The 25,435-nt window shown below is 46.0% G+C and overlaps 2 protein-coding genes across 2 annotated transcripts in view; both read right to left on the bottom strand.

Moving 5' to 3' along the window:
* The window catches only part of LOC136626332 (natural killer cells antigen CD94-like), a 76,421-nt gene extending 60,374 nt beyond the window's left edge, over window positions 1-16,047 (bottom strand). The window contains exon 1 of the mRNA XM_066601305.1: window positions 15,964-16,047. The gene's annotated coding sequence lies outside the window, so the exon portion shown is untranslated. The remainder of the gene's footprint in view (window positions 1-15,963) is intronic.
* TAPBPL (TAP binding protein like) overlaps window positions 1-25,435 on the bottom strand; it is a 351,854-nt gene that overhangs the window by 45,054 nt on the left and 281,365 nt on the right. The gene's annotated exons all lie outside the window — the stretch shown is intronic.

The following is a 25,435-nucleotide window of genomic DNA, read 5'->3' as shown; positions in this document are numbered from 1 at the left end:
CGCTTGCCCACCGCTGTGCTGCCACGACGCGCGACACCGACTGCTGGCGACGTGCTGCTGCTGACACATCTTGATTGCGAGACAGAGGTTGCGTTGGAGGAGGAGGAGGGTGCTTTAGTGGAGGAAGCATACACCGCCGCAGATACCACCACCGAGCTGGGGCCCGCAATTCTGGGGGTGGGTAGGACGTGAGCGGTCCCAGGCTCTGACTCTGTCCCAGCCTCCACTAAATTCACCCAATGTGCCGTCAGGAAGATGTAGTGGCCCTGCCCGCCTGTGCTTGTCCACGTGTCCGTTGTTAAGTGGACCTTGGCAGTAACCGCGTTGGTGAGGGCGCGTACAATGTTGCGGGAGACGTGGTCGTGCAGGGCTGGGACGGCACATCGGGAAAAGTAGTGGCGACTGGGAACTGAGTAGCGCGGGGCCGCCGCCGCCATCATACTTTTGAAGGACTCCGTTTCCACAACCCTATACGGCAGCATCTCAAGGCTGATAAATTTGGCTATGTGGACGGTTAACGCTTGAGCGTGCGGATGCGTGGCGGCGTACTTGCGCTCCAACACTTGCGCTAGCGACGGCTGGACGGTGCGCTGAGAGACATTGGTGGATGGGGCCGAGGACAGCGGAGGTGAGGGTGTGGGTGCAGGCATGGAGACGGTAGTGCCTGTGTCCTGAGAGGGGGGTTGGATCTCAGTGGCAGGTTGGGGCACAGGGGAAGAGGCAGCGGTGCAAACCGGAGGCGGTGAACGGCCTTCGTCCCACCTTGTGGGGTGCTTGGCCATCATATGTCTGCGCATGCTGGTGGTGGTGAGGCTGTTGGTGGTGGCTCCCCGGCTGATCTTGGCGCGACAAAGGTTGCACACCACTGTTCGTCGGTCGTCAGGCCTCTCTGTGAAAAACTGCCAGACCTTAGAGCACCTTGGCCTCTGCAGGGTGGCATGGCGCGAGGGTGCGCTTTGGGAAACAGTTGGTGGATTATTCGGTCTGGCCCTGCCTCTACTCCTGGACACCGCACTGCCTCTTGCAACCTGCCCTGCTGCTGCCCTTGCCTCCCCCTCTAAAGACCTGTCCTGAGTAGGCGTTGCAAACCAGGTGGGGTCAGTCACCTCATCGTCCTGCTGCTCTTCCTCAGAATCCTCTGTGCGCTCCTCCCTCGGACTTACTGCCCTTACTACTACCTCACCGATAGACAACTGTGTCTCATCGTCATCGTCCTCCTCACCCACTGAAAGGTCTTGAGACAGTTGCCGGAAGTCCCCAGCCTCATCCCCCGGACCCCGGCAACTTTCCAATGGTTGGGCATCAGTGACGATAAACTCCTCTGGTGGGAGAGGAACCACTGCTGCCCAATCTGAGCAGGGGCCCGAGAACAGTTCCTGGGAGTCTTCCCGCTCCTGAGCATGTGTCATTGTAGTGGAGTGAGGAGGCTGGGAGGAAGGAGGAGCAGCAGACAGAGGATTCGGATTTGCAGCAGTGGACGGCGCAGAACTGTGGGTGGACGATAGGTTGCTCGAAGCACTTTCTGCCATCCACGACAGGACCTGCTCACACTGCTCATTTTCTAATAAAGGTCTGCCGCGTGGACCCATTAATTGTGCGATGAATGTGGGGACGCCAGAAACGTGCCTCTCTCCTAATCGCGCAGCAGTCGGCTGCGATACACCTGGATCAGGAGTTCGGCCTGTGCCCACACCCTCACTTGGCCCTCCGCGTCCTCGGCCGCGTCCACGTCCTCTAGGCCTACCCCTACCCCTCAGCATGCTGTATTACCAGTGATTTGATTTCCCAGCCAGGAAATAAATTGGCGCAAGCCTGCTGTTAAACTTAGCTGGCTGCGTATGATTTTTGTTTAAGTTCTCCACCCAGCACACACGTACCCAGAACGCTGAGGACTGTCAGAGGCAGGCCAAATAGAATTTTTTCCCTTTTTTTTAAAGGAAAGGCCCACTGCGTATATTCAATCAATAATAAATGTGTTGTGGCCCTGCAAATGTGTCACAGAACTGCAGTGTTGCAGAGTTATTAACTACAGCAGAGCGGTGATTTCCCAGGCAGGAAATAAATTGGCGCAAGCCTGCAGGCCAAATACAATTTTTTTCCCTTTTTTTTAAAGGAAAGGCCCACTGCGTATATTCAATCAATAATAAATGTGTTGTGGCCCTGCAAATGTGTCACAGAACTGCAGTGTTGTAGAGTTATTAACTACAGCAGAGCGGTGATTTCCCAGGCAGGAAATAAATTGGCGCAAGCCTGCAGGCCAAATACAATTTTTTTCCCTTTTTTTTAAAGGAAAGGCCCACTGCGTATATTCAATCAATACTAAATGTGTTGTGGCCCTGCAAATGTGTCACAGAACTGCAGTGTTGCAGAGTTATTAACTACAGCAGAGCGGTGATTTCCCAGGCAGGAAATAAATTGGCGCAAGCCTGCAGGCCAAATAGAATTTTTTCCCTTTTTTTTAAAGGAAAGGCCCACTGCGTATATTCAATCAATAATAAATGTGTTGTGGCCCTGCAAATGTGTCACAGAACTGCAGTGTTGCAGAGTTATTAACTACAGCAGAGCGGTGATTTCCCAGGCAGGAAATAAATTGGCGCAAGCCTGCAGGCCAAATAGAATTTTTTACCTTTTTTTTAAAGGAAAGGCCCACTGCGTATATTCAATCAATAATAAATGTGTTGAGGCCCTGCAAATGTGTCACAGAACTGCAGTGTTGCAGAGTTATTAACTACAGCAGAGCGGTGATTTCCCAGGCAGGAAATAAATTGGCGCAAGCCTGCAGGCCAAATAGAATTTTTTCCCTTTTTTTTAAAGGAAAGGCCCACTGCGTATATTCAATCAATAATAAATGTGTTGTGGCCCTGCAAATGTGTCACAGAACTGCAGTGTTGCAGAGTTATTAACTACAGCAGAGCGGTGATTTCCCAGGCAGGAAATAAATTGGCGCAAGCCTGCAGGCCAAATAGAATTTTTCCCCTTTTTTTTAAAGGAAAGGCCCACTGCGTATATTCAATCAATAATAAATGTGTTGTGGCCCTGCAAATGTGTCACAGAACTGCAGTGTTGCAAAGTTATTAACTACAGCAGAGAGGTGATTTCCCAGGCAGGAAATAAATTGGCGCAAGCCTGCTGTTAAACTTAGCTGGCTGCGTATGATTTTTTTTTTACGTTCTCCACCCAGCACACACGTACCCAGAACGCTGAGGACTGTCAGAGGCAGGCCAAACAGAATTTTTTCCCTTTTTTTTAAAGGAAAGGCCCACTGACTATATTCAATCAATAATAAATGTGTTGTGGCCCTGCAATGTGTCACAGAACTGCAGTGTTGCAGAGTTATTAACTACAGCAGAGCGGTGATTTCCCAGGCAGGAAATAAATTGGCGCAAGCCTGCAGGCCAAATAGAATTTTTGCCCTTTTTTTTTAAAGGAAAGGCCCACCGCGTATATTCAATGAATAAAATATGTCTTCTGGCCCTGCCTACACAATTCTGTCCCTGGAGTATTACTGCAGGGCGCAATGCTCTGCACGGCCGATTTGGAAAAAAAAAAAGTGCAACACTGCTAACAGCAGCCTCCACAGTACTGCACACTGTTAGATGTGGCCCTAAGAAGGACCGTTGGGGTTCTTGAAGCCTACACTAACTCCTTAAACTCTCCCTGCCTAACCACCACTTCTGTCCCTGTAGTATTACTGCAGAGCGCAATGCTCTGCACGGCCGATTTGGAAAAAAAAAAAAAAGTGCAACACTGCTAACAGCAGCCTCCACACTACTGCACACTGTTAGATGTGGCCCTAAGAAGGACCGTTGGGGTTCTTGAAGCCTACACTAACTCCTAACGCTCTCCCTATAGCAGCTCCGGCACCAACAGCACTGTCCCTCAGCTATCTCACAAGGCATCTGTGGCGAGCCGCGGGAGGGGCCGACTTTTATACTCCGGTGACACCTCATCTCCCCAGCCACTCACTGCAGGGGGGTGGTATAGGGCTGGAACATCACAGGGGGAAGTTGTAATGCCTTCCCTGTCTTTCAATTGGCCAGAAAAGCGCGCTAATGTCTCAGAGATGAAAGTGAAAGTAACCCAAACATCGCGTGGTACTCGTTACGAATAACAAGCATCTCGAACACGCTAATATTCGCCCGAGCATCAAGCTCGGACGAGTACGTTCGCTCATCTCTAGTCAGCACTTTTCACATTAATCCGCCTACACAGATTTCATATGTGAAGAAGTGCTGGCAGGTTCCCTTTGAGGGGTTAAAGCAACCCTCCAGTGAGGAGCTTGAAATTGACCTATAAGTCAGTACCTGTAAGGGAAGACTATTGGCTTTTTTACTTCCCCAATAATCTTTCATCCTTCCTGTGACCTGTGATTGCAGTTTTGCTACAGTACATAAACAGCAGGTAATTAACCCCTGGGTTTACGTATTTCAATTGTTTTGATCCTCAAATGGCTCTCAGGGTTTACTCACACTGGTGCTTTTGACTTCCATTGTTTGGCTCCATTTTCAGAGCCGAACAATGGTAAAAGTGTAAGTTTTGTGCTGGATCCAGTAGATACTGGGCCTGAACCATGCCGGAGGGACTCTTTTGACTACAATAGGGTCCGTCCAGATTCTGTTATGCCCTCTGGTATTTTCCCTAGTCATAGCATGTGACTGAGAATCACAGAGGACTGAAACTATTAATCACTAATCATGTGTTTGTTTTTTTTATAGTCACTTGACCGGCTCAGTTGTTTATAATCGTACTTGAGAATAAGAACCTTACATAAAAGTAACTAAACACAGTCTGAAAACAATTATTTGTGGTTATAGCAGAAACCATAGAAGTGTAGAAGTGGATAAGAAAGCTTGTAGAGCGGGAAGCCTATTGGATAGAGTGTTTATATTGGATGCTAGCGCTGCAGTGACTGTAACTAGAGGTGGGGATCTGGGTGTGTTATATTATTATAGGCATGCTTATTATTGTTTTCTGTTATGACTAATGATTGTTGCAGTTGGTTGTAGAACACTTAGGATGGTTTCACACAGGGCGGATTTGCCGCGGAAATTCTGTCCGGAATTTCGCCGCGGCAAATCCGCCTGCGGACGCTAATCGCAGCATTAGCCAGCCAAGTGGACGAGATTTCTCAGAAATCTCGTCCACACAGGACGGCCAATCCGCTGCGGTTAATCCAGCCGAAGCTGCGGCGCGGCTTTGCCGACCGCAGCATGTCCATTCTTTTTTCTTTCCGCTGCAGCCGTGCTCTCCTCTATGGGAGCGCCAGCCGCAGCGGAAGAGCGAGCGGCCGGGCCGCTTTAAAGCCGTGGCGCTTCTCCCGGCGAAAATCACGCGGTTTTTGCTGCGGCCAAACTGCGAGATTTCTGGTGGGAATCCGCCCAGTGGGAACCCTGGCTAAGGCTGGGTTCACACAAGAAGGAATTGCCGCGGAATGTCCGCACAACAATTCCGCCCGCAGCTCCTAATCCTGCAAAAATCTCATCCACATGCTGCGGCCAAGCTGTGCAGAAAAGGACATGCGGTGCGGAAAACAATGCCGCAGCATGTCAATTCTTTTGTGGTTTCCGCGGTGGCCTCTCTCCTCTCTATGGGGAATGCCAATGGTGAAACTGCTCCAAAACCCGCGGGTTGTGAAGCTGCGCTTTACCAGCGGAAGTCTCACGTTTTTTCGGTGTGGCCATTCTGCTGGAATTCTGCCCCGTGTGACCCCAGCCTTATTATACTTTGTTATTGTTTTTTTTTTTGTTGGGGAAGGAGGGAAAGAAGAAGAGACGGTGATTAGAGGTTTATGTGGAATGAGGATACTGTTGCTATTATTGTTGTCGCAGTTAGGGCTCATGCACATGGCCATATTTTCTGTCCGTATGAGGGCGGATTAAGACAAACGTATTTGCGGAGGCATTTCCGCATGTAAAAATCTCGCCCGTAGAACACGATCAAGCGATGCCTTCGATTTCAACAGATTCGTTCAGACAAACGTGTTTTTTCCATACAAAATCTTTGTGCGCAGAAAGATAGGTCCTGGTCTATCTTTGTCCATATAACGGAAAAAGCTGCCATAGTTTCTTACTTGTACCCGGAGATCCATGGAACCGAACAGCGCCGTATAGACCCCATTGACTATTGAAGGTTCGGTCGTTCATGCTCCTCTTGGTAATATACAAATAAGGGAGATGGAGAAGCAAACACCCTGAAACAGCTGTCTGTGTATGAATTCTGGCTTGGCTTTCAATTCCCAGTCATTGTTACAAGGCTTGTATGAAGAGTCTAACATTGATTTGCAGGAATGCTGCCTTCCAATAGGTGGCGCCACTGAGGTATTGTTCCATCTCATTCGCAAATGTGAACAAATACATTAAAATCAATCAATTCTATTCACTGCGTATTACACACATTGCCAGGAGTGGTTAAAAAAAGGGACATCAATGCAATGAATATGAATGAAACATGTATAACAAAACACGTTCACCAAAAACGCACTAAATGCGCAAATAGACTCTGTAAAAACGATGTGATTTTCATACACCAAAATTGCATACACCCATGTACATGAACTCCTATTAGGTTTTCTTTGGGTTGATATGCCTGCTGTGTAAATCTGTGCAGTAGTTTTGAGGAAATTTGCATTTTATCGGTAGCACCCAGACACAGGAGTAGTCCTGCATATTCATGTATTGTAGGCTAGCCACACCCACCCTGCCCTGCAACCAATGATTGGCAGCTCCCTTTCTATGCACAGTAATAGGCAGACAGCAGTCAATCATTGTACTTCAGTCTTAGAGACCGGTCTCTACTTGTCATTTAACTTCAGCCATTGTACAGCCACCAAAGGCATCCTCTACAGCATGTTCAGGTTCCTGTGAGTGATGTATTGCATCACTACTGCTTTTTTCCTCTGGCAACACCTACCTGTCTTATCTGAAAACACTGGCACCCCACTATTCTTGCTCTTTTACTAAGCATTTCTTCTCCATTATTAGCAGCTCCCTCTCAGTTTAGGTGGCTTTCTCCTTCTAACAGTAGGTTTGAGGGACCTGCACTCACTTCTCCTGAGATACACCCAAAACGTTTTGCATCACCAGTCCCTTCAGAGTGTGCTGAAAAGTCATGTTCCTCCCATTTTCAACTAGGTGACTACCAATCAGAAGATTTTGAGGGTAAAACAATCCAGATGTGATGTTATACAAACTGGCTACTAGATGCACTTATAACCTTACCCTTAAACTTGCCAGATATAATGATTATTTGTGCATTTTTCACACATCCCAATAGGGTAGCCCTCTTACAGTGTTATCAATTATAATAATTATTAGGACTTTTTTAGATGGTGTAACTTTATGTATGTGTAACTGACTCATACATGAGCAGCACATCGACCCAGTACAGTCAGTAGGGCTATTGAGATTTGTGTTTTATAGAACTACAGACTATGCAAAACATCTGCCTATCACGTATAATTCGGTCTGGTGTATTGGATCGGATCCTCTCTCCGTGAGCCCCATAAGGACTCATTCACTTGGGCGTAGGCTCATTTATGCAGTGTTTTTGCATGCTTGGCAATACGTGTTTGCATGTGTATTTGCCTTTTTTCTGTGTGAGCGAGCACTACCTATTTGCATACTCAAAAAAACACAAGCATGCTTCCATTGTTTTCTTAATGTTTTGCAGAAGGGAAATTCCTGGCAGCAAAACGTGAGGAAAGGAAACCATTGATATTCCAAGTTTTTATGCGTGCACAAAAAGACGGGGCGGGGCCAATATTTCTGCTTTTTTGTTTTTGCTCGCACAATTGCGCAAAGTTGAAACTGTCGAAAAAAAGTCTTGACGATTTAATGCGTAAATACACTTCGTAGCGCTGAGCATATTTCCGCATGTGCCAGTCTAAGAAAGTCCTCAATATGGGCATTTTGGTGCGTAATACGTATGAAGGTAGAGCATGCTGCGTATTGCTTCACGTGAACCAAATTTTTGTGTGCAAAATACGCAAATAATAATAATAATAATCTTTATTTGTATAGCGCCAACATATTCCGCAGCGCTTAATGTGAACCAACAGATTAGAATCCATTAATTCTATTCACTGCGTATTACAAACACAAAATTTGCGCACCTGATACGCTCCGCCAATACACCTCTGTGAACTTTGCCTAATACTACAAATTTCCTTCTTGCCTGTTTCACTTACAAAACCTACAAAATGTCATCTTAAGGGGAAAAAGTTTGGAAAGTTTCTAAAAAATGTAATACAGAAACCCAAAAATTTCCAGTGACTGGTACGATGTATAAACACACATCACGAGGTGAAACATGAAGGTGCATTTCCATGAGTCATAACCTATCAGTATAACTGCGGTGTCAGTTGAAGTTTGGAAGCAGCAGATAAACGCAGAGAAGACATGGCGGACGGCAGATACTGAACTGCAAGCAGCGGGCAATAACTTGTCTTAAGAGACATTATATAATTAAGGAAATGTAGAAATTGAAAGATAAAGTAATTGAACCGCAGCATATGGTCGGGATTGAGAGCTCTTTAACACCTCGTTGACTGCTCAAAGTGTCTTAAAGAAGTAATCTGAGATTAGAATAAGGGTATTTATTAGAGTTGAGCGAACATACTCTGTCGACCTTGATGCTCGTTCGACTATTAGCATACTCGATGGTGCTCGTTACTCGAACGAGCATCAAATCGTGTTCGATCACACCCCAGCTTTTGGCTCCTCCCCGCTGTGACGTGCGTCATTTGAAATTTTTTTGTCTGGCAGGAAGGGGAAGGGGAAGGGGGAGAGGGAGAGAGAAACACGAACCAAAAAAAAAAAGGCGGGACCCAGTGTCCCACATACAAAAATGCTCGAGCCTCCCATTGTAGTCAATGGGGTTCGTTACTCGAGTAGAGCTCTCGAATTTTACGAAAAGCTCAACTCGAATAATGCGGACCCGAGCATTTTGGTGCTCGCTCATCTCTAGTATTTATTTATTATTTGAGGAAGAGCATCATCTTTGGCTGTGTTTACTATTGCAGTACACAGAATTCACTTGAATGGGGCTGAGGTGTAATACTACACACAACCAAAGGCAAAGAGAGGCACTGGTTTTTTTCTAATCCCAGATACTCCTTCTATGCTGACCCAAGAATAGGAAAAGAAAAATGATCCGCGCTCATGTGGATCAGACTACTTTCGGCTTATATGTCAAGCTCAAAACACCATGAAAAAGATATACAATACATTATAGATTGTATTGTATATCTTTTTCATGTTGTTTTGAGCTTGACAAAGGCATATAAGCCGAAACACGTTGCTCAATATATTAATAAATAAAAATATTAGATGCTTATTAACATCTTGAGGATTTATTGATAGTCTGATCCACATGAGCGCGGATCATTTTTCTTTTCCTATTCTTGGGCTAGTTACATTTTAAAGCACCCATGTACTGGACTGCTTTTAGTTCCTGCGTCTCTCCAAATCATTCGATCGTGGATAAAAGACTGACTTCACACGCCAAACAGGACAACAGGTGCCAGTGGGGTTCCCAAAACCAGGGTTATCCCGCTGTTCACCAGGTGAGTCGTCACTCATTTTCTCTACTGGTTGCTGAATTTCAGCAGACCTTTTTTCTTTGAGTCATTTTACTTGGCGCACTCCTGACGTGTTTATTTATTCCTTCTATGCTGAGTTGTTGAGCCACCATAGCCTGCCTATTAATGACCACCATTTACAGTTCTGAGATCACATAATCACTGGAGGCACATCCCCTTCCAAAGGTTACTTTTAGAGATGAGCGAGCACCCGAATGCTCGGGTCCGCGTTATTCGAGTCGAGCTTTTCGTAAAATTCGTGAGCTCTACTCGAGTAACGAACCCCATTGACTACAATTTTTGTATGTCGAACGCAGGGTCCCGAGCTTCCTTCTCCCTTCTCTCTATTGGTGGTCTGTCGGGGGTCCTGAGCCCGGTCACCTTGTATGCCCTCACACATCCACTGGTCTCAACACCACCTAAGAGTCTGGTCAGACACTCCTCTCTACTGGTGGTCTGTAGGGGACGTCCTGAGCCCGGTCACCTTGTATGCCCTCACACATCCACTGGTCTCAACACCACCTAAGAGTCTGGTCAGACACTCCTCTCTACTGGTGGTCTGTAGGGGACGTCCTGAGCCCGGTCACCTTGTGTGCTCTCACACATCTACTGGTCCCAACACCTCCTAACAGTGTGGTCAGATGCTCCTCTCTACTGGTGGTCTGTCGGGGGTCCTGAGCCCGGTCACCTTGTGTGCCCTCACACATCTACTGGTCCCAACACCTCCTAACAGTCTGGTCAGATGCTCCACTCTACTGGTGGTCTGTCGGGGGTCCTGAGCCCGGTCACCTTGTGTGCCCTCACACATCCACTGGTTCCAATACCTCCTAACAGTCTGGTCAGACACTCCTCTCTACTGGTGGTCTGTAGGGGGCGTCCTGAGCCTGGTCACCTTGTGTTCCCTCACACATCCACTGGTCCCAACACCTCCTAACAGTCTGATTAGAACGGCCCGGTGGCGGAAATTCATCGATACGACCATCCAGCTTCTCACATTCCAATAATGCGCCCCTCTTGAAGGGTGAAACCACTTTTAGGGCCTCAGGTGACAAGACTGTTCATCTAATCACACTACAACTGTAATCATTTGCATATCTGCCTGAGATGTATCTGCATGTCGGGTTTTGCAGCAAAACAACTTCTTTAGTTGCTTGATTGTTTGTGACAAAGAGTGTACATTATACAGTTGGACTGAGTGGAGTTGAAACCGCGGCATCGTTTGGACAGCACCATCTTGTGGCAGAAGATAAAAATACAGAATTATTAATATTATCCTAAATTTATACTGCGTAACACTAGACCAGATAGGTGAAAGCTGCGCCAAATTTACAACAGTGGCGCAAGCCGTGTGCTAAATTTGTTTTATCTTGCTGGACACATTAGATACTTTTTCTTTTGTCACTTCTTGGTTGGCGAACTTTATACCTCTATTTTCATTTATAGGGGTTATCAGTTTGTTGATGTGCTCTCCTTAGTAGAGGCCACCTTTATCTGATTGGCCACCGGTAGCCCTGCTAATCAATTGATTTAAATAGCCACAGTGCTCATGCGAGTGCTGCAATACATTCAATGTTTGCATCCCAGTACAATATTGTTCATATTCAGAATGCCATACTTTTCTTTGCAGTGCAGAAAGCTAGAGCGGCCAGGGGTAGCTTGAGTTGGGGTGCTAGCTTAAGCTTGGTCACGGTGGTGGCTACTCTGACTAAAATGGAGACTCGCACAGCAGGTGGATTGCAAGAGTCTCTGTGTAGTTCATGTAATGTCTGAATGTGACGCCAGAGCCTTTGAAGGTGAAAACGTGCTTGCAGTGGCGAAATAACGAGACTAGTCCACTTAGATTAAAGTAAACCGAAGACACACAGTTTACTAAGCACTTTCAGAATAAAAACAGTTCACACTTAGCAGGCTTGTGATTGATGGTGACACCAACAACTTTTCTTCCATTAAGAATAACAGGCATTGATTCCTCAACTCTCTGTGGGGTAAGGCTGTCAGTCTGTACTAAAGAATGGCTTTCTCTGGAAGTGTTTGTGGAAGATCGGAGGGGCCAGTGCAGGGTTGACTGTGATCCCACTGTCTGCTATCTGCAGAGGGATAAGTTACACTCATGATTGTGATGGCCTCTCACAGTCCAGCTTCTGCAGGGTGTGCCCTGACTCTGGTTCCTTCCAACAGGGTGGAAATAGACGCTGCTCCTGTGCTGGGGGCTCACATTCCTCACTTACTCTTGCATCGATGCTCTCCTCTGTCTCCCAATCTCTGGCACTTTGCTGCGGCTCCGCTGCTACTAGCCATCTTTTCTCTCTCCACCTCCTCCAACGACTAACTCTCCACTTCTTGTTGTTTCCCACTTTTTCTCCCCCTCTGCTGACTCACTGCACATTTCCTCTAGCTTACTTTCCTGGGCTGGACTCATCTCCACCCACTTTATTACTCGGACAATTACAGGCAATCAGCCTATCAGAAGAGGTCTGTTGTTGGCAGACTAGCTTTAGCCCGATATTCAGAAAATTACAATGACTTTCTCCTGCAGGATGCCTCCTACTTCTCTTAAAGGGCCCGTAGCAAGGTGCTTAGGATTTATTAACTCTTTAGACTACCCTGTAGGTCCCTCCGGATCACTATAGTTCTTACCTATTTAAAACACAGCCATCCTTGGCGTGAACTAAGATCCGTAGGACGAAAAAGGTTAACCAGCTATAGTTTTGACAGTCTGTTTAGCTCAGAAAGAGAATTTGAATACTTGCAAGTATATATTTTTTAAGGGAAAAACGTTGCGCTAAGACGGAGTCTCAGGTGCCAGTTAGCTATGGGGCCCTTACATTATTCTTCTCCCCACATTCTGAAGGTTGTACATAGTTATGCACTAAATGACATTTCAATGTACTGTGAGGCAGGTAATCTGGAAGGGAAGAATTCATGGGTTAGCAGTGGACAAAGGTTATAACTCATGAGTCCAGAAAAGTTTGTATGCATGACAACAACCTGAAAAAGAAATCATACAAAATTTTACAGTCAAGTCCAGGTTCAGACGTCTTTTGACTATTTTTTCAGGAAAGGAGTTAAAATGGGTCCCACAGACCATGAGTCTAGGATGCACCTTGTGGTACCTAGTCCGGTGTCCATTGGGAACAAAAATGAAGAGGATAAAAGGAAAAAGAAAAACCAACAGACATCTTTAAGTAGTCTCTTGAGGCAAATTCTTGAATATTGCAACTTCACTGGGTAGTCTCTCAGGGCACGAACCTTGAATTAGAGTCCCTGAGTAGTCCCTGAGGGTAAAATCTTGAAATGTGTAATCCAAAGGCACCCTGGAAAAACACGTTTAACCACAAAAACAAACAACTGCGGAAAAAAAAACAAAAAAAAAACGTGCTTTGGTGCTTCTGGAAGAACGTCTGGTGACCAATACTGGAGTTGCAGGGAGTCTTCTCCTCAGTGAGAATGCAGGATGAGTAGAAATCTGGGGTGGACTTGGTTGTGGAACCTATTGAGGCATCTGTGGTACTGGGAACTGTAACCTCATCAATGGATTCTGATACCAGGACATCACTTTACCTGAATCAAACAGAGACGGACACAAAGGGTCTTGTGGTTCCCCTGAATCAGATGCTGAATCAATGTCCGTCTTTTCAGTTTCAGAGTCTGTTAATTCTGGCAGTGACATGGCTGCTGAGCATCATTTGAGTCTGTTATAATGTACAATCTGAGGCTATCTGTTAGGCTGAGTGATGCAATACAATCCCTTATCTGCAGAAGGTATAGATGATATAACATATGGTTGCAGCTCCCAGCGGGAAACAAGTTTACCAGTGCGGTGATCTTTCTGGAGCCAGGCTCGATCTCCAAACTGTGAGGCTGCAGCATGAACATGTTTGTCAAAGTCCACTTGCTGTTTCTGCCGCACCCCTTCCAGACGGGTGTCCACAGTGAGATGAGCCTCCTTAAGTCGATGTTAATGGTGTTGTACCTATGCAGTCGATGGTAAGGGACTGATTTCATCAGGGACCTGAATTCCCAATGCCAAATCAGAAGCTAATTTTCCCTGTCTGCCAAACATTAGGTAATAGGGGATATCCCCGGTGGAGCAATGAGGAGTGTTGTTATAAGCGTAGATGAGTTCTAGAAGGTTGTCAGGCCAATGAGCTCTTTGACTTGGAGGGATGGTTCAGAGCAGCTCTAAAACGGTCTGATTCGCCTTTTCACAGAGCCCATTTCCTTGTGGGTGATAGGCGGTGGTTCAGAGTTTCTGGCACCAGTAGACACTGCAAATTTTTTGAAACAACTGAGACTCAAAGGCGGATCCCCCGTCTGCTATAGATGTTCAGAGAAAATTCTCTCAGAGGATAAAGTGTTTCCAGATGAGGGCAGTAATGGTCTTTGTGGTCAGATCTTTGATGGGTATGGCCACAGTGAATTTGGTATATTGATCTATCATAGTCAGCATGTAGCTATACCCTGGCAGGCTAGACGCAATTTTTAACTGGTCTATGGATAAGAGTTTCAATGATTTACTGGCGATAATAGGATGAAGAGCAGCTTATTGGTCCAATTTGGCTCTCAGCAATGTCTCGCAGGTAGAACACTCTTGACACCATTTTTCTATGTTGGCCCTCATACCTATCCAATAGAGTTCCTCAAGAAGAGACCTTTTTTTAAAAAAAACATTCTTTTTCTCTGTCACCAGAGGCACTGGAGCTCCGGATCTGACATTTTTTGGACAATCCCCTTGGGGTTTGCTCCAGATAGCAAATATTCTTGTAGATCTCCTAAAGTTTGGCTGTCCTGCTAAAGCAGGAGACATTTTTGGTAGACATTTTGGGAGTCCTAGGATTTGTTAAATGAGTCCTTGGCGGAGGAGCAGCTTTGCAGGGTTTGCCGGATCCCGCAGTGAGGCATTTCTATATCCTCCCACTGGTCTTCCTCAGGAGAGCAGTTGACAGCTGCAGGTAACCTAGATAAGGCGACAGCTTTTGTGTTAGCTTTACTTGGTATTTCACAATGAAGTCGATATTAGCCAACCTGGAGAGCCACCTCTGTTCTAACGCTCCAGGCTTTGCGGAGTTTAAATGGGCCACAGGATTGTTGTCGGTATAGGCCATGAATTTTGCTGTCACTAAATAGTCTTTGAATTTCTCGGTGACAGCCCACACGAGGGACAGCGGTTCCAAATTAAAGGAGTTATAATTTTTGATTGTTTCGTTCCGAGCCTTTCCCTTTCTGCACTTGACTCAGGACTACACCCAGCCCTTTGAAGCTGGCAAAGGACTGAGTGTAATTGTGATATGCCAGAATTGGGGGATTTGATCAGCTTTTACTTAAGGACCTGAAAAGCATGTTCCTGTTCTTCTTCTCAGTTGATGACAATGGGCTTACGATGTGGTTCTTTAGAATGCCCTCAATATCTCTTGCAGCGGTTCAGCAATATGGGCTAAATTTAGTATGAAGCGCCTCCATTGGCCTACAAATCCTAGGAAGCTGCGAAAATCTTTTAGGGTCTTTTGAGTGAGACAGTTTTTGATGGTCTCAGTTTTCTCAGGCTCTGGACATACCCCATCGGTGCTGGTTATGTGGCCCAGGTAGCGGACTTGTGTTTGCAAGAAGTGGCATTTGGATGGTTTTACCTTGAGTCCATGTAAGGATCTGAAATATTTCACCTAGCTGCTGCAGATGATCCTCATAGGTTTTGGAATAAATGATATAATCTAGCAGGACAGTTTCAAAGTCTTTGCAGAAGCAAAGGGGTGCACCCGCAGTACCACACAGTAACCCACAGTGGGCAGGGCAGATGCATATGCAAAGCCAAGGCAGGGGTCCAAACCAAATCCCCGCAGTCAATCCCAGGAAGAAGTAAAGACACGGCAGCATAAATCTGGTGCAAAGCAGCAAGAAAGCATTATTCTCCTATAGCGTATGGATGAGTTACGTTTCGACCTCCACGGTCTTTCTCAAGCTTAAGATTTAGCCATCCACAAGAACAGACGTGAGGTCTGTGAGCTCCACCATCAAGCGCAAAAAATTGTCAAAAATTTGACCCACTGCTTCCCCTACTCAAGAGGAATAGATAGAGGGGTTTCTGGTCGCGCTGAGCTGTTGCCGGAGCTCACGGGCCTGAGAAGCCAGGTGAGGCCTGCAAAGCCGCGGTCTCGACAGCTGAGACAGGCGCCTTCATCATGCGCGCCCACCTGCCACGATACCCAAAGAAGACCCAGGCAGCCTCACACCCCCTGCACTTTTTGCCCTGGGAGAGACGGGAAGAGGGACCCACCGACATACTGCCGTAGCCTGTGGCCTAGGGTTAGGAGAAAACCTGTGCGGCAGTCGGCCAGTATGGACCCCTCTCCCTCTTCCACATTGCCCACAGCACACAAAAAGAGACTCACCAGGCCAGTGAAGGAGGACAACAGCGGTGAAAAGCCCTGAGCAGTCTGTTATGGCTCCTGGAGTGGGCGAGGAGGAAGGCCGACATCAGCCTAAGGCTTGTGCAGGGGAAGCCAACAAAGCGCTCCTACACACATCAAGAAGAAGCTAAGCAGTCCAAAGGGGGAGACAGAGGATCCATCCTATCCTTGCTGAGGTGGCAGCTGCCTGGATCAGTCCCCATAACGGGCCCCGGGGGGAAGTTCAGTTCAGGGCCTGCACTCCGTCTCTCCATATCCCTCATAATGATGTCATCATCACTACAGAAGTACACAGCAAGAGCTAACACATTGTCTGCAGGCATTGCTACCACCTAGTGGTTAAAGAGAAATCGACATGCAGTTTAATAGCACATGGTCTGGAGGCACTGCTACCACCTAGTGGTTAAAGAGAAATCGACATGCAGTTTAATAGCACATGGTCTGGAGGCACTGCTGCCACCTAGTGGTAAAAGAGAAAACAATGTGCAAGCCAATATCACATAGTCTAGCGACACTACTGCCACCTAATGTTTGAAGAGAGAACAACGTGCAGTTCAATAGCACATTGTCAGTAGGCACTGCTACCACCTAGTGGTTTAATAGAAAACAACATGCAGTTTAATAGCACATTGTCTAGACCCTGGACAATGGGCTATTGAACTGCACGTTCTTTTCTTTTCAACCACTAGGTGGCAGTAGTGCCACCAAACAATGTGCTATTGAACTGCACGTAGTTTCCTCTTTAACCACTAGATGGCAGCAGTATGCGTCTAGACTAGAGACCCTGCTGCCACCTAGTGGTAAACAAGAAAAAACGTGCAGTTCAATAGCGAATTGTCTGGAGATACTGCTGCCACCAAGTGGTTAAAGAAAAAACAACGTGCAGTTCAATAGCACATTGTCCGGAGGCACTGCTGCCACCTAGTGGTAAATGACAAAATAACGTGCAAGCCAATAGCACATCGTATAGAGACACTGCTGCCACCTAGTGGTTGAAGGGAAAACAACATGCAGTTCAATAGCAAATTGTCTATAAGGCATTGCTGTCACCTAGTGGCTAAAGAGAAAACAATGTGCCGTTCAATAGCGCATTGGCCAGAGGCACTGCTGCCACCCAAAGGTAAAAGAGAAAACAAGGTGCAGTTCAATTACACATTGTCCGGAGGCACTGCTGCCACCTAGTGGTAAATGACAAAACAACGTGCAAGCCAATAGCACATAGTCTAGAGACACTACTGCCACCTAGTGGTTAAAGAGAAAACAACGTGCAGTTCAATAGCACATTATCTAGACTCTAGACAATGTGCTATTGAACTGCATGCTGTATTCTCTTTAACCTCTAGGTGGGAGAAGTGCCTATAGACTATAGAGGCCCTGCTGCACCTAGTGGTAAAAGAGGAAACAACGTGTAGTTCAAAAACACATTGTCTAGAGGCGCTGCTGCCACCTTGTGGTAAAAGAGAAAAAAACGTGCAAGCCAATAGCACATTGTCTAGAGATACTACTGCCACCTTGTGGTTGAAGAGAAAACAATGTGCAGTTCAATAGCACAATGTCGAGAGGCAGTGCTGCCAACTAGTGGCTAAAGAGGAAACAATGTGCAGTTCAATAACACATTGTCTGGAGGCACTGCTGCCACCTTGTGGTAAAAGAGAAAGCAACGTGCAAGCCAATAGCACATAGTCTTAAAACACTACTGACACCTTGTGGTTGAAGAGGAAACAACGTGCAGTTCAATAGCAAATTGTCTTTAAGGCATTGCTGTCACCTAGTGGCTAAAGAGAAAACAACGTGCCGTTCAATAGCGCATTGTACGGAGGCAGTGCTGCCACCTAGTGGTAAATGAGAAAACAACAGTCAAGCCTATACCACATAGTCTAGAGGCACTACTGCCACCTTGTGGTTGAAGAGAAGACAACGTGCAGTTCAATAGCACATTGTCGAGAGGCAGTGCTGCCAACTAGTGGCTAAAGAGGAAACAACGTGCAGTTTAATAGCACATTGTCTGAAGGAGCTGCTGCCACCTTGTGGGAAAAGAGAAAACAAAACTGCAAGCCAATAGCACACAGTCTAGAGACACTGCTGCCACCTAGTGGTAAAAGAGGAAACAACGTGTGGTTCAATAACACATTGTCGAGAGGCGCTGCTGCGACCTTGTGGTAAAAGAGAAAGCAACGTGAAAGCCAATAGCAAATAGTCTTAAAACACTACTGACACCTGGTGGTTGAAGAGGAAACAACGTGCAGTTCAATAGCAAATTGTCTATAAGGCATTGCTGTCACCTAGTGGCTAAAGAAAAAACAATGTGCCGTTCAATAGCGCATTGTACGGAGGCACTGCTGCCACCTAGAGGTAAAAGAGAAAACAAGGTGCAGTTCAATAGCACATTGTCCGGAGGCACTGCTGCCACGTAGTGGTAAATGAGAAAACAACGTGCAAGCCAATAGCACATAGTCTAGAGACACTACTGCCACCTAGTGGTTAAAGAGAAAACGACGTGCAGTTCAATTGCACATTATCTAGACTCTAGACAATGTGCTATTGAACTGCATGCTGTGTTCTTTTTAACCACTAGGTGGCAGTAGTGTCTCTAGACTATGTGCTATTGGCTTGCACGTTGTTTTCTCATTTACCCTGCTGCACCTAGTGGTTAAAGAGAAAGCAACCTGCAGTTCAATAGCACACTGTCTGGAGGCACTGCTGCCCCCAAGTGGTTAAAGAGAAAACAACGTGCAAGCCTATATGTAGCACATAGTCTAGAGACACTACTGCCACCTTGTGGTTGAAGAGAAAACAACGTGCAGTTCAATAGCACATTGTCAGGAGGCACTGCTACCACCTAGTGGTTTAATAGAAAACAACATGCAGTTTAATAGCCCATTGTCTAGACCCTAGACAATGGGCTATTAAACTGCACGTTTTTTTCTCTTCAACCACTAGGTGACAGTAGTGCCACCAGACAATGTGCTATTGAACTGCACGTAGTTTCCTCTTTAACCACTAGATGGCAGCAGTATCCCTCTAGACTAGAGACACTGCTGCCACCTAGTGGTAAACAAGAAAAAACGTGCAGTTAAATAATGAATTGTCTAGAGATACTGCTGCCACCTAGTGGTTAAAGAAAAAACAACGTGCAGTTCAATAGCGCATTGTCCGGAGGCACTGCTGCCACCTTGTGGTAAATGAGAAAACAACATGCAAGCCAATAGCACATAGTCTAGAGACACTACTGCCACCTAGTGGTTAAGGAGAAAACAAAGTGCAGTTCAATAGCACATTGTCTAGACTCTAGACAATGTGCTATTGAACTGCATGCTGTATTCTTTTTAACCACTAGGTGGGTGAAGTGCCTATAGACTCTAGAGGCCCGGCTGCCACCTAGAGGTAAAAGAGAAAACAACGTTCAAGCCTATAGCACATAGTATAGAGGCACTACTACCACCTTGTGGTTGAAGAGAAAACAACGTGCAGTTCAATAGCACATTGTCTAGAGGCAGTGCTGTCAACTAGTGGCTAAAAAGGAAACAACGTGCAAGCCAATAGCGCATCCTATTGAGACACTGCTGCCACCTAGTGGTTGAAGGGAAAACAACGTGCCGCTCAATAGAGCATTGTCCGGAGGCAGTGCTGCCACCCAAAGATAAAAGAGAAAACAAGGTGCAGTTCAATTACACATTGTCCGGAGGCACTGCTGCCACCTAGCGGTAAATGAGAAAACAACGTGCAAGCCAATAGCACATAGTCTAGAGACACTACTGCCACCTAGTGGTTAAAGAGAAAACAACGTGCAGTTCAATAGCACATTGTCTAGAGGCAGTGCTGCTAACTAGTGGCTAAAAAGGAAACAATGTGCAAGCCAATAGCACATAGTCTTAAAACACTACTGACACCTTGTGGTTGAAGAGGAAACAACGTGCAGTTCAATAGCAAATTGTCTATAAGGCATTGCTGTCACCTAGTGGCTAAAGAGAAAACAACGTGCCGTTCAATAGCGCATTGTCTGGAGGCACTGCTGCCACCCAAAGGTAAAAGAGAAAACAAGGTGCAGTTCAATTACACATTGTCCGGAGGCACTGCTGCCACCTAGTGGTAAATGAGAAAACAAGACACAGAGTCTTTAACCACAAGGTGGTAGTAGTGTCACTAGACAATGTGCTATTGGCTTGCATGTTGTTTTCTCTTTTACCACAAGGTGGCAGCAGCGCCTCTAGGCAATGTGTTTTTGAACTACACGTTGTTTCCTCTTTTACCACTAGGTGCAGCAGGGCCTCTAGAGTCTATAGGCACTTCTCCCACCTGGTGGTTAAACAGAATGCAGCATGCAGTTCAATAGCACATTGTCTGGAGTCTAGATAATGTGCTATTGAACTGTACGTTGTTTTCTCTTTAACCACTAGGTGGCAGTAGTGTCTCTAGACTATGTGCTATTGGCTTGCACGTTGTTTTCTCATTTACCACTAGGTGGCAGCAGTGCCTCCGGACAATGTGTAATTGAACTGCACCTTGTTTTCTCTTTTACCTTTGGGTGGCAGCACTGCCTCCGGACAATGCGCTATTGAACGGCACGTTGTTTTCTCTTTAGCCACTAGGTGACAGCAATGCCATATAGACAATTTGCTATTGAACTGCACGTTGTTTTCCCTTCAACCACTAGGTGGCAGCAGGGAATCAATAAGATGTGCTATTGGCTTGCACGTTGTTTCCTTTTTAGCCACTAGTTGGCAGCACTGCCTCTAGACAATGTGCTATTGCACTGCATGTTGTTTTCTCTTCAACCACAAGGTGGCAGTAGTGCCTCTATACTATGTGCTATAGGCTTTAACGTTGTTTTCTCTTTTACCTCTAGGTGGCAGCCGGGCCTCTAGGGTCTATAGGCACTTCTCCCACCTAGTGGTTAAAAAGAATACAGCGTGCAGTTCAATAGCACATTGTCTACAGTCTAGACAATGTGCTATTGAACTGCACATTGTCTTCTCCTTAACCACTAGGTGGCAGTAGTGTCTCTGGACTATGTGCTATTGGCTTGGGTCTTCTCCTTAACCACTAAGTGGCAGCAGTGCCTCCAGACAATGCGCTATTGAACTGCACGTTGTTTTCTCTTCAACCACAAGGTGGCAGTAGTGTCTCTAGACTATATGATATAGGCTTGCACGTTGTTTTCTCTTTAACCATTAGGTGGTAGCAGTGCCTCCAGACAATGTGCTATTGAACTGCACGTTGTTTTCTCTTTAACCACTAGGTGCAGCAGGGCCTCTAGAGTCTATAGGCACTTCTGCCACCTAGTGGTTAAAGAGAATGCAGCATGCAGTTCAATAGCACATTATCTAGACTCTAGACAATGTGCTATTGAACTGCATGCTGTATTCTTTTTAACCACTAGGTGGGAGAAGTGCCTATAGACTCTAGAGGCCCTGCTGCACCTAGTGGTAAAAGAGGAAACAACGTGTAGTTCAAAAACACATTGTCTAGTGGCGCTGCTGCCACCTTGTGGTTGAAGAGAAAACAACGTGCAAGCCAATAGCACATTGTCTATTGACACTACTGCCACCTTGTGGTTGAAGAGAAAAGAACGTACAGTTCAATATTGCATTGTCTGAACTAGAGACACTGCTGACAGCTAGTGGTTAAAGAGAAAACAATGTGCAGTTCAATAGCACAATGTCGACAGGCAGTGCTGCCAACTAGTGGCTAAAGAGGAAACAACGTGCAGTTCAATAGCACATTGTCTGGAGGCGCTGCTGCCACCTTGTGGTAAAAGAGAAAGCAACGTTCAAGCCAATAGCACATAGTCTTAAAACACTACTGACACCTTGTGGTTGAAGAGGAAACAATGTGCAGTTCCATAGCACATTGTCTAGAGGCACTGCTGCCACCTAGAGGTTAAAGAGAAGACAATGTGCAGTTCAATAGCAAATTGTCAATAAGGCATTGCTGTCACCTAGTGGCTTAAGAGAAAACAACGTGTCGTTCAAATGCGCATTGTCCGGAGGCACTGCTGCCACCTAGTGGTAAATGAGAGAACAAAACTGCAAGCCAATAGCACACAGTCTAGAGACACTGCTGCCACCTAGTGGTAAAAGAGGAAACAACGTGTAGTTCAATAACACATTGTCGAGAGGCGCTGCTGCCACCTTGTGGTAAAAGAGAAAACAACGTGCAAGCCAATAGCACATAGTCTGGAGACACTACTGCCACCTTGTGGTTGAAGAGAGAACAACGTGCAGTTCAATAGCGCATTGTCTAGCGGCACTGCTGACAGCTAGTGGTTAAAGAGAAAACAATGTGCAGTTCAATAACACATTGTCTGGAGGCACTGCTGCCACCTTGTGGTAAAAGAGAATGCAACGTGCAAGCCAATAGCACATAGTCTTAAAACACTACTGACACCTTGTGGTTGAAGAGGAAACAACGTGCAGTTCAATAGCAAATTGTGTATAAGGCATTGCTGTCACCTAGTGGCTAAAAAGAAAACAATGTGCCGTTCAATAGCGCATTGTCCGGAGGCACTGCTGCCACCTAGTGGTTAAGGAGACAACAAACTGCAGTTCAATAGCACATTGTCTAGACTCTAGACAATGTGCTATTGAACTGCATGCTGTATTCTTTTTAACCACTAGGTGGGAGAAGTGCCTATAGACTCTAGAGGCCCTGCTGCCACCTATTGTTAAAAGAGAAAACAACGTTCAAGCCTATAGCACATAGTCTAGAGGCACTACTGCCGCTTTGTGGTTGAAGAGAAAACAACGTGCAGTTCAATAGCACATTGTCTAGAGGCAGTGCTGCCAACTAGTGGCTAAAAAGGAAACAACGAGCAAGCCAATAGCACATCGTATAGAGACACTGCTTCCACCTAGTGGTTGAAGGGAAAACAACATGCAGTTCAATAGCAAATTCTCTATAAGGCATTGCTGTCACCTAGTGGCTAAAGAGAAAACAACGTGCCGTTCAATAGCGCATTGTCCGGACGCACTGCTGCCACCCAAAGGTAAAAGAGAAAACAAGGTGCAGTTCAATTACACATTGTCCGAAGGCACTGCTGCCACCTAGAGTTAAATGAGAAAACAAGGTGCAAGCCAATAGCACATAGTCTAGAGACACTACTGCCACCTCGTGGTTAAAGAGAAAACAACGTGCAGTTCAATAGCACATTATCTAGACTCTATACAATGTGCTATTGAACTGCATGCTGTATTCTCTTTAACCACTAGGTGGGAGAAGTGCCTATAGACACTAGAGGCCCTGCTGCACCTAGTGGTAAAAGAGGAAACAAAGTGTAGTTCAAAAACACATTGTCTAGAGGCGCTGCTGCCACCTTGTGGTAAAAGAGAAAACAACGTGCAAGCCAATAGCACATTGTCTAGAGATACTATTGCCACTTTGTGGTTGAAGAGAAAACAACGTGCAGTTCAATAGCGCATTGTCGAGAGGCAGTGCTGCCAAGTAGTGGCTAAAGAGGAGACAACGTGCAGTTCAATAGCACATTGTCTGGAGGCGCTGCTGCCACCTTGTGGTAAAAGAGAAAGCAACGTGCAAGCCAATAGCACATAGTCTTAAAACTCTACTGACACCTTGTGGTTGAAGAGCAAACAACGTGCAGTCCAATAGCACATTGTCTAGAGGCACTGCTGCCAAGAGAAGACAATGTGCAGTTCAATAGCAAATTGTCTATAAGGCATTGCTGTCACCTAGTGCCTAAAGAGAAAACAACGTGCCGTTCAATAGCGCATTGTCCAGAGGCACTGCTGCCACCTCTTGGTAAATGAGAAAACAACGTGCAAGCTAATAGCACATAGTCTAGAGACACTACTGCCACCTAGTGGTTAAAGAGAAAACAACGTGCAGTTCAATAGCACACTATCTAGACTCTAGACAATGTGCTATTGCACTGCATGCTGTATTCTCTTTAACCTCTAGGAGGGAGAAGTGCCTATAGACTCTAGAGGCCCTGTTGCACCTAGTGGTTAAAGAGAAAACTACTTGCAGTTCAATAGCACATTGTCTGGAGGCACTGCTGCCACCTAGTGGTAAAAGAGAAAACAATGTGCAAGCCTATATCACATAGTCTAGGGACACTGCTGCCACCTTGTGGTTGAAGACGAAACAACGTGAAGTTCAATAGCGCATTGTCTAGAGGCACTGCTGACAGCTAGCGGTTAAAGAGAAAACAATGTGCAGTTCAATAGCACATTCTCGAGAGGCAGTGCTGCCATGTATTGGCTAAAGAGGAAACAACATGCAGTTCAATAGCACATTGTCTAGAGGAGCTGATGCCACCTTGTGGTAAAAGAGAAAACAACGTGCAAGCCAATAGCACATAGTCTAGAGACACTACTGCCACCTTGTGGTTGAAGAGAAAACAATGTGCAGTTCAATAATGCATTGTCTGGAGGCACTGCTGACAGCTAGTGGTTAAACAGAAAACAATGTGCAGTTCAATAGCACATTGTCTGGAGGCACTGCTACCACCCTGTGGTAAAAGAGAAAGCAACGTGCAAGCCAACTGCACATAGTCTAGACTCTGGACAATGTGCTATTGAACTGCATGCTGTATTCTCTTTAACCACTAGGTGGGAGAAGTGCCTATAGACTCTAGAGGCCCTGCTGCACCCAGTGGTTAAAGAGAAAACAACGTGCAGTTCAATAGCACAATGTGTGGAGGCACTGCTGCCCCCAAGTGCTAAAAGAGAAAACAACGTGCAAGCCTATAGCACATAGTCTAGAGACACTACTGCCACCTTGTGGTCTAAGAGAAAACAGAGTGCAGTTCAAAAGCGCATTGTCTAGAGGCACTGCTGACATCTAGTGGTTAAAGAGAAAACAATGTGCAGTACAGTAGCACATTGTGTAGACTCTAGAGGCAGTGCTGCCAACTAGTGGCTAAAGAGGAAACAACATGCAGTTCAATAGCACATTATCTGGAAGAGCTGCTGCCACCTTGTGGTTGAAGAGAAAACAACGTGCAGTTCAATAGCGCATTGTCTAGAGGCACTGCTGACAGCTAGTGGTTAAAGAGAAAACAATGTGCAGTTCAATAGCACATTGTCGATAGGCAGCGCTGCCAACTAGTGGCTAAAGAGGAAACAACATGCAGTTCAATAGCACATTGTCTGGTGGCGCTGCTGCCACCTTGTGGTAAAAGAAAACACAAAGTGCAATCCAATAGCACATAGTCTAGAGACACTGCTGCCACCTAGTAGTAAAGGTGGAAACAACATGTATTTCAATAACACATTGTCTAGAAGCACTGCTGCCACCTTGTGGTAAAAGAGAAAACAACATGCAAGCCAATAGCACATTGTCTAGAGACATTACTGCCACCAAGTAGTTGAAAAGAAAACAATGTGCACTTTAATAGCACATTGTCTAGAGGCACTGCTGCCACCTAGTGGTTAAACAGAAAACAACGTGCAGTTGAATAGCACATTGTCTAGAGGCACTGCTGCTACCTACTGGT

The sequence above is a fragment of the Eleutherodactylus coqui genome, chromosome 4, assembly GCF_035609145.1.
Source record: "Eleutherodactylus coqui strain aEleCoq1 chromosome 4, aEleCoq1.hap1, whole genome shotgun sequence".
Taxonomy (NCBI): Eukaryota; Metazoa; Chordata; class Amphibia; order Anura; family Eleutherodactylidae; genus Eleutherodactylus; species Eleutherodactylus coqui.
The sequence above is the reverse complement of the archived record's forward strand: the minus strand, read 5'-3'. Positions and strand labels throughout refer to the sequence as shown.